Source organism: Papaver somniferum, unplaced genomic scaffold (assembly GCF_003573695.1).
Source record: "Papaver somniferum cultivar HN1 unplaced genomic scaffold, ASM357369v1 unplaced-scaffold_133, whole genome shotgun sequence".
Lineage (NCBI taxonomy): Eukaryota > Viridiplantae > Streptophyta > Magnoliopsida > Ranunculales > Papaveraceae > Papaver > Papaver somniferum.
Genome location: NW_020622492.1, coordinates 3458146 through 3466839, shown reverse-complemented (window position 1 = coordinate 3466839; position 8694 = coordinate 3458146).

Here is an 8694-nt window from a genome sequence, read left to right as displayed (position 1 = left end):
GATGCTTCTAAGGGTCGCGGAATTCCAAAAATGTCTTAAATTGATCACAACCATCCAACTTAGCCAACCTATTTGGATGGATTAGATCGCATTTAGGACCATAGGAAGGTGCACATGCGTTCACCGTCAGCCCAACATGGGCCCCACGTGATCGATCTCCCCAAAGGAGGATCACGGCTTGTCAAACCGTTTGGCCAAAGTCACATGTGCGTGACTGTTTCAAAACTTAATTAGGGTTTGCGGCAACACACATCTGTCATAGTTCGATCATGACCATCCATCTTCACCAGTATAAACGGAGGGTGTAGATATAGACTCAAGAGGTCCCATGGGTGTCAACATGATTACCGTCGGCCCACCTTTCCGTGTGATCGGCCGACCTATGCAGACTAGAGTCTGGCGCCTCGAAACACACACCCAAAGGTGGCATGCCACATGGCTTTTAAACCTTTGCGGCAATGTACTTCTGTCGAAAATCGATCACGACCACTCATATTTGCCGGTCAAATTGAGTGGCCTAGATCGAATCTTTGTGGGACAGAGAGGTGTAGACATGCTCGCCGGTGGGCAGTCTCCACGTATGCTTGGTCGGTCCCTCCAAGATTAGAGCCCCTGCTTGGAATCGATCAAGCCAAAGAGGGGATGTTGCACACCTCTAAAGAACCCTAAAACTCATCAATGGCAGCAAATATGTGCCATAAATCATCTCGTCCGTCCAAATTTGCCATCTTGGTCGGACGGCTTGGATTAAAAGTTAGCGATCAATGAAGCGTCTCAATGATTACCGTCCGCCACTCTGCCACAGGGAGTGATCGACCAGATGGTGGCCCGCCCATGCGGCCTCCAAACGATCACTCGAAGATGGTTGGACGTGCTGCCACTTTAAGACGCTTAATCCGCGACTTGTTCAATCAAGCTTTAAAACGACGATGCTTCATACATATCGATTGTTTTGAGATGCTTGTCTAAAAGCGATGCATTACATGCATCGAGCATACACGATATTTCATGAATATCAATTCCATAAATAACTTAGTTAGTTATTTCTTGTGGAGGGTCCCACGACTCGACCCACTCATTCGAGACATCAAACATGTCACAAACTAGGGGATACTTACTGGGGTATTAGTCTGGCGGTTTACAGCGTGCGGCGTGCAACGCGCCCATTACAAGAACGTGTCAAGAGGCATGGATGGTTAACGATGATGAGGGAAGTGGGAAAAGGCGTGATCCTCTGACAATCACCTACACGACCCCACTACTCCATCACTCAACTTCCTCCACTTCCTACGAGATGAGGATTGCGCTCAAATGACTTGTATAAATAGGTCCTTCACCTATTTTCAAAACACAGAGAAACTAAGTGTTGTCACAGTATCCAGAAAACACCCAGAACTGATAGCTTACATTGTGCAATCCAGTTCAACATTTTGATATAAGTCATAAATAACCAACACCTCCACAATATCAACACCTTCTTCGCTTCCCTCCCTGAGATCAACCTTTCTCCTTCACTTTGTGACCGAATTGAATGTGGAACAACCATTTCTTGGTTTAGGCCAGAGTCTTACAAATTGATCTCTAGAACCTAAAAGAATTCACGTGCAGTGCATTTGTTTAATTTTTGAACTCGTTTCTCATCAACACACCCCAAATTACCAAAAACAGTAGAATCAGTTTTTACCCCAAAACACACATCTTCTGCCACCTGTCTGTGTACTGCATCAATGTTTCCCGGGGTCCGATAGCTAAACCAAATAGCCTATATAACCCTGCATTGGTTGATTTGTTATACATGTACGTCTCCAAGAAGACCATATACAATTGCTCAAAGGAGTCAATTGAGTTTGCTGGTAAGTTGTCATACCATGTCAATGCGGATCCCGTCAAGCTTGCAGGGAAGTACCTACAAAGTACTATCTCATCTATTTCCCGATGGGCAATGACACGAGTGTAGTATCGTAGGTGGGCCGCGAGATCAGAGGTACCATTGTATGCCTGGAACATAGGTACCGGACACTTCGGAGGGATGGGTTCCCTTAAAATGCGAAAAGACAACGGAGATGTTGTCGCTTCTTGCAGTACTTCTTTCAGTCTTGCGCCCGCGTGACCTGTTTTTAGTCCTTGTATCTCCTTCCGCATTTTCTCCATTTGCTCCATTGCCATGTTCACATTGTGAGCATCTATGGAAAATGCCTCATCATAATAGGATTGAGAGGGCTTATATGTTGGATCCATTTCGTCTGGATCATGATGCGCTCTCCTAGCTCCCTTAGGTGGGTTGGGATCCACCCTTCGTATTCCTGAGATAGCTCCGTTTTCACGCCTCTTTAACAGAGGGTGAGTTTGGGAACCTTCGATCTGTACATCCAACTTATCTTTTAGGTTTTGGTTCTCCCGGGCCATCACGTGCATGGCATCCTCGTGTTCCTTGTTTCGTAGTAGCAAAGCTGCTACTTGTGCTGCCATTTATTCTTCAATGTGGATTCCTCCACCCTGCGGAGTGCTGTCGGCCGGATCCTCAGAGTTATATGCTCCTTCTTCTATGACCGGTGCGTCTGGATCTATCTGTATTGGGGTTAAGTTTCCCAATCCTCGTCCCATAGGAGCTGAGGTTCTGGGTAACCCTGCGTTGGCCGCAGGTGGCTTCATGTTAGTGGGATGCTCCAATAACGGCATGCCATAAAGTGGTTGAGCTCCCGATGTTTTCCCCATCCCTTCAGCCAGAATAGGTGGTTTGTTAGCGATCGTTCTTCTTGCTATTTCACTTTGGCCGTCCTATACTTCGGTTCTTTGGTTTGCTTGAGACGGCTTTTGAGATCTGCCTCACGTGACTGTTGGTCGTGAGCTTGTTGGTACATCACTTGGTTTCTGCATGTCTTATGCTTTTGTTATCCTGTGGTCACAGAAAAAATGACAAAAATCTGCTACTTGGGTGCCTTTGTCAAAAGTAGCAATTAATGCTCTGACACAGAAAACGGCGAAGCAGCTTTTGCAGAAAAAGTGTTGAAATGACGTTTTGAAAGACGGGTATTAAATTTTTATGACACCCTTGGAGAAAACAACCTTAAATGTTGAAAACAATTAAAAAGGGTATCAGATCTTTTCGAAAAATGGGGTATTAAATGCTTAAAAAAATTTGCTTCCTTCAATTCTCGCTGAGATTCCTCAGTGTTCAGAGGTACTCAGATCTGAAGAATACTTTGTCGGAAAAGGTGTTTTAGTACAAAACAAATGCTTCCCAAAGTGAGTCTAGGAAAAAACTAAATGAAAACAACCAACAAAGACCAAAACAATATTAACAAAGATTGACATTAACAGATGACGCATGGAAACGGAATTGCAGTTGCGAGTATGAGAGAGACAAAGAGAAACAGGTACCTGAAATTTCTTGCTTGCGTGGTGGGAAAACAGAAAAGGCATGTATAGGAAAATCAAATCAAATCTTTTGAAAAAACATATGAGATCAAAAGATGAATAATGACAATCTATAAAATCAAAAGAATATTAAAATGAAATAAGTTAGACTAAGATACTAAGATTAATGCTCAACATCAGTTCCTCTGACCATTTTAACAACAAAATGTACTCGCAGTTTGGTTTAGATTTAGTTGGGACTTCTTCTCCTTTCATGGTTTAGCTTTACCCGGAAAGCTGATTGTATTACAGTATTACATTTATAGTTTTCACTTTAGATTTATATTTACCATTTTAATTATGGTTGAAGAAAGACATAACAAACTTCTCGATAAAATGGCTATGTAAACAAAATGTATGGTTGACATAAAAGAGATTAATAAGTTATACAAATGCTTGAAAAGATTGAGTTTGAAGGTCCTTATGAAAATGGGTTCCTATATAATCATAAGGTCAGCTGATGATAGGGAAAAGGGGATTGGTAAGCATTATTACCTTGGTATGTGACTATTCATTTTTGATTAAAATGGGTTCCCATAATCCAAAACTGATGTGCATTATAACAAACAGTTGAAAGTTGAATAATTCAATTCAAACGGAATGGAATTCAATTGACACTTACCTGAGACTGACGCTTCACTCTGAACTATAATTCTGTGGTGCTCATAAATCTGCAACAACAAAAACAGGCAATGCTACCATTTTGAAAGGGGTGTAGTTCTGAGACACGATTTATCCTTCCCATTTTGAAAGCAATTGCTACCATTGATCTCTTAAAAAGGCTTGTGTGTAACCGTCAGATTAGACAAAAACCATTTATTTTTGTAAGAATGACTAGAGTATGACCCGTGCCGTAACGGCTCGGGATTGGGTTATTGTCACCACGAAATGAAAGTTACTGACTTATTCGTTGATATACCTGTGACCGTGTGACTATCTCTGAAAAACGACTACACATAAAATAAATGAAAACAATCAACAAAGACCAAAACAATAGTAACGAAGATTGACATTAACAGATGACGCATGGAAACGGAATTGCAATTGCGAGTATGAGAGAGACAAAGAGAAATGGATACCTGAAATTTCTTGCTTGCGTGGTGAGAAAACAGAAAAGGCATGTATAGGAAAATCAAATCATATCAAATCACATCAAATCACCCGAAATTCTACGCAAGCGGTTAACAAAATGATGGTTTGGTTTCTTACGTCATTATATATACATATCCTTATTTTCTCATTGCTCATCATTTTTTGTTTTTCCAGTAAGCAGATCCTGAAAAAAAGTCAAAGATAGTAGAAACTCTTTTATTCAAGTGAGCAAGTATTGTCCTCTAAATTACCGCCTTCAACTCTTTATGATAAATACTTGAAAGTTGGAGGATGCTAGGGAGACCACTTGAATGAGTTAATTATATTTATGTTCCCTTATTTATTTATTGTAGCTTGCTTAATGTAAAATAATGCTCCATCCATATGTCAGAATGATGTCACTATGATTATTATTTGGCGGATATCCAAACCAAAATCGAAAGAAAAAAAGTCAAAGATAGTAGAAACTCTTCTATTCAAGTGAGTAAGTATTGTCCTCTAAATTTCCGCCTTCAACTCTTTATGATAAATAGTTGAAAGTTGCAGGATGCTAGAGAGACCATCTGAGTGAGTTAATTATATTTGTGTTCCCTTATTTATTTATTGTAGCTTGCTTAATGTAAATAAATTCTTCATCTATAGGTCAGAATGATGTCGCTATGATTATTATTTTTTCAATGTTAATATCCGACAAACCCTTGGATGGATTATTACATTTTCTCATAAGATTACTTGAAATGAAATGAGGAGGGAGGGAAGATCACAGCCTATACTTAATTTGCCATGGATTTCATGTTACTTAAGAATTAAAATCTTAAGAGGAAGTAGAAAATGAGTTGTCCAAATTTGTTTTGAGTCTTAGAAAGTTATGATGTGTCTTCATTTTCTTTTTGGAATTAAGTTGATGATTCTCAGTTTCCTTAGTTATTCATATGCAAGAAGAGCTTTGCCTTTTATGATCTTGAATAGCTAATAGTCAGTGACTCATATCCTTGCAGTATTTCATTGTTGATTTGGTTTCACTTAATTATATATATTATGTAAGAAATTGTATGACTCTCATATAAAATATGTTATGCCAGAAGCCCAAGAGGAGACTTCCAACATTGTATGGTGGAATGTCGTAGAAAAATTACAGCTACCAGAAGCATGTCATTTTGTAAAGACTTAGTTCGTGTCAGAACCACGTCTCTGCAAATCTGGGTTCCAAATCTCTCTACTTCACCATCAATGGTTAGCAATTTATCCTTGATTCAGTGGAACTGGATGCTGCAAATCTGGCTTCCAAATTAGCATCCATAGCAGGGCTCACATCATCATTTGATCAATCAGCACCAATACCAGCAGCCTACCAGCAAGTGCTCCATTTAAAATTTCTAAATCGAAAGTTTGGGGTTAGTTGATATTACTAATTACCAATATGATTTCAGTTTGGATTGGGTTTTTAGAGTTTTTCATAGCTCATTCAGGGCTCTTTAGTGTTTTTAGGGTTTTTAGGAAACATCAAAAAATAATCTTCATTATTGTAGGAAATTTTGTTAGTATCATTCATTATAAAGAATTAAGTTATTTTCAGTTGGCTTTAACGAATCCCCTGGCTAGTAGTTACTATACGAAATATAATTAACTTAAAGCTTTTTCAGAGCTTTTTAGAGTTCTTTAGATCTCTTTAGATTTTTCAGAGCTCTTTAGATATTTTAGGGCTTTTTAGAGTTTTCAGGGTTTGTTTAGAGTTTTCAAGGCTTTTTAGACAACATTCAAAGTTGATCTTCACTATTGTAATTATCATTCTTTAACGAATCTCCTAGCTTGTATATCCCAGTGCTACAGAATATTATTAAATTTAAGCTTTTCAAAAATTATTGGAGTCTTCTTGAGGTTTTTAGAGTTTCTCGGAGCTCTTTCAGGGATCTTTAGTGTTTTTAGGTTTTTAGGAAACATCCAAAGATAATCTTCATTATTGTAGGAAATTTTGTTAGTATCATTCATTATAAAGAATTAAGTTACTTTCTGTTGGCTTTAACGAATCCCCTGGATAGTAGATACTAGTGCTACGAAACATAATTAACTTAAAGCTTTTCAGAGCTTTTTAAAGTTTTTTTAGAGCTCTTTAGATTTTTCAGAACTCTTTAGATATTTTAGGGCTTTTTAGAGTTTTCAGGGTTTTTTAGAGTTTTCAACGCATTTTAGAGAACATTCAAAGTTGATCTTCACTATTATAGGGATCTGCTATTATCATTCTTTATCGAATCTCCTAGCTTGTAGATCCTAGTGCTACATAGTATTATTAAATTTAATCTTTTCAAAGTTTTTTGGAGTCTTCCTGAGCTTTTTAGAGTTTCTCAGAGGTCTTTTAAGACTCTTTAGTGTTTTTAGGTTTTTAGGAAACATCCAAAGATAATCTTCAATATTGTAGGAAATTTTGTTAGTATCATTCATTATAAAGAATTAAGTTACTTTCCGTTGGCTTTAACGAATCCCCTGGCTAGTAGATACTAGTGCTACGAAATATAATTAATTTGAAGGTTTTTTTAGAGTAGAGCTCTTTAGATTTTTCAGGGCTTTTTAGAGTTTTCAGGGTTTTTTAGAGTTTTCAACGCTTTTTAGAGAACATTCAAAGTTGATCTTCACTATTATAGGGATTTGCTATTATCATTCTTTATCGAATCTCCTAGCTTGTAGATCCCAGTGCTACGGAGTATTATTAAATTTAATCTTTTCAAATCTTTTTGGAGTCTTCCTGAGCTTTTTAAAGTTTCTCATAGCTCTTTCAGGGCTCTTTAGTGTTTTTAGAGTTTTTAGGAAACATCCAAAGATAATCTTCATTATTGTAGGGAATTTTCTAGTATCATTCATTATAAAGAATTAAGTTACTTTCAGTTGGCTTTAACGAATCCCATAGCTAGTAGTTACTATACGAAATATAATTAACTTAAAGCTTTTTCAAAGATTTTTTGAGTTTTTTAGATCTCTTTAGATTTTTCAGAGCTCTTTAGATATTTTAGGGCTTTTTAGAGTTTTCATGGTTTTTTAGACTTTTCAAGGCTTTTTAGAGAACATTCGAAGTTGATCTTCACTATTGTAGGGATTTGCTATTATCATTCTTTATCGAATCTCCTAGCTTGTAGATCTCAGGGCTACGGAGTATTATTAAATTTAATCTTTTCAAAGCTTTTTGGAGTCTTCCTGAGCTTTTTAATGTTTTTCATAGCTCTTTCAGGGCTCTTTAGTGTTTTTAGGGTTTTTAGGAAACATCCAAAGATAATCTTCATTATTGTAAGGAATTTTGTTAGTATCATTCATTATAAAGAATTAAGTTACTTTCAGTTAGCTTTAACGAATCCCCTGGCTAGTAGTTATTATACGAAATATAATTAACATAAAGCTTATTCAGAGCTTTTTAGAGTTTTTTAGATCTCTTTAGATTTTTCAGAGCTCTTTAGATATTTTAGGGCTTTTTAGAGTTTTCAAGGTTTGTTTAGAGTTTTCAAGGCTTTTTAGAGAACATTCAAAGTTGATCTTCACTATTGTAGGGATTTGCTATTATCATTCTTTATCGAATCTCCTAACTTGTAGATCCCAGTGCTACGGAGTATTATTAAATTTAATCTTTTCAAAGCTTTTTGGAGTCTTCCTGAGCTTTTTAGAGTTTTTCATAGCTCTTTCAGGGTTCTTTAGTGTTTCTAGGGTTTTTAGGAAACATCCAAAGATAATCTTCATTATTGTAGGGAATTTTGTTAGTATCATTTATTATAAAGAATTAAGTTACTTTCAGTTGGCTTTAACTAATCCTCTGGCTAGTGGATACTAGTGCTACGAAATATAATTAACTGGAAGCTTTTTCAGAGCTTTTTAGAGTTTTTTAGAGCTCTTTAGATTTTTCAGGGGTTTTTAAAGTTTTTGCGGTTTTTTAGAGTTTTCAACGCTTTTTAGAGAACATTCAAAGTTGATCTTCACTATTATAGGGATTTGCTATTATCATTCTTTATCGAATCTCCTAGCTTGTAGATCCAGTGCTGCGGAATATTGTTAAATTTAATCTTTTCAAAGCTTTTTGGAGTCTTCATGAGCTTTTTAGAGTTTCTCAGAGCTCTTTCAGGGATCTTTAGTGTTTATAGGGTTTTTAGGAAACATCCAAAGATAATCTTCATTATTGTAGGGAATTTTGTTGGTATCATACATTAT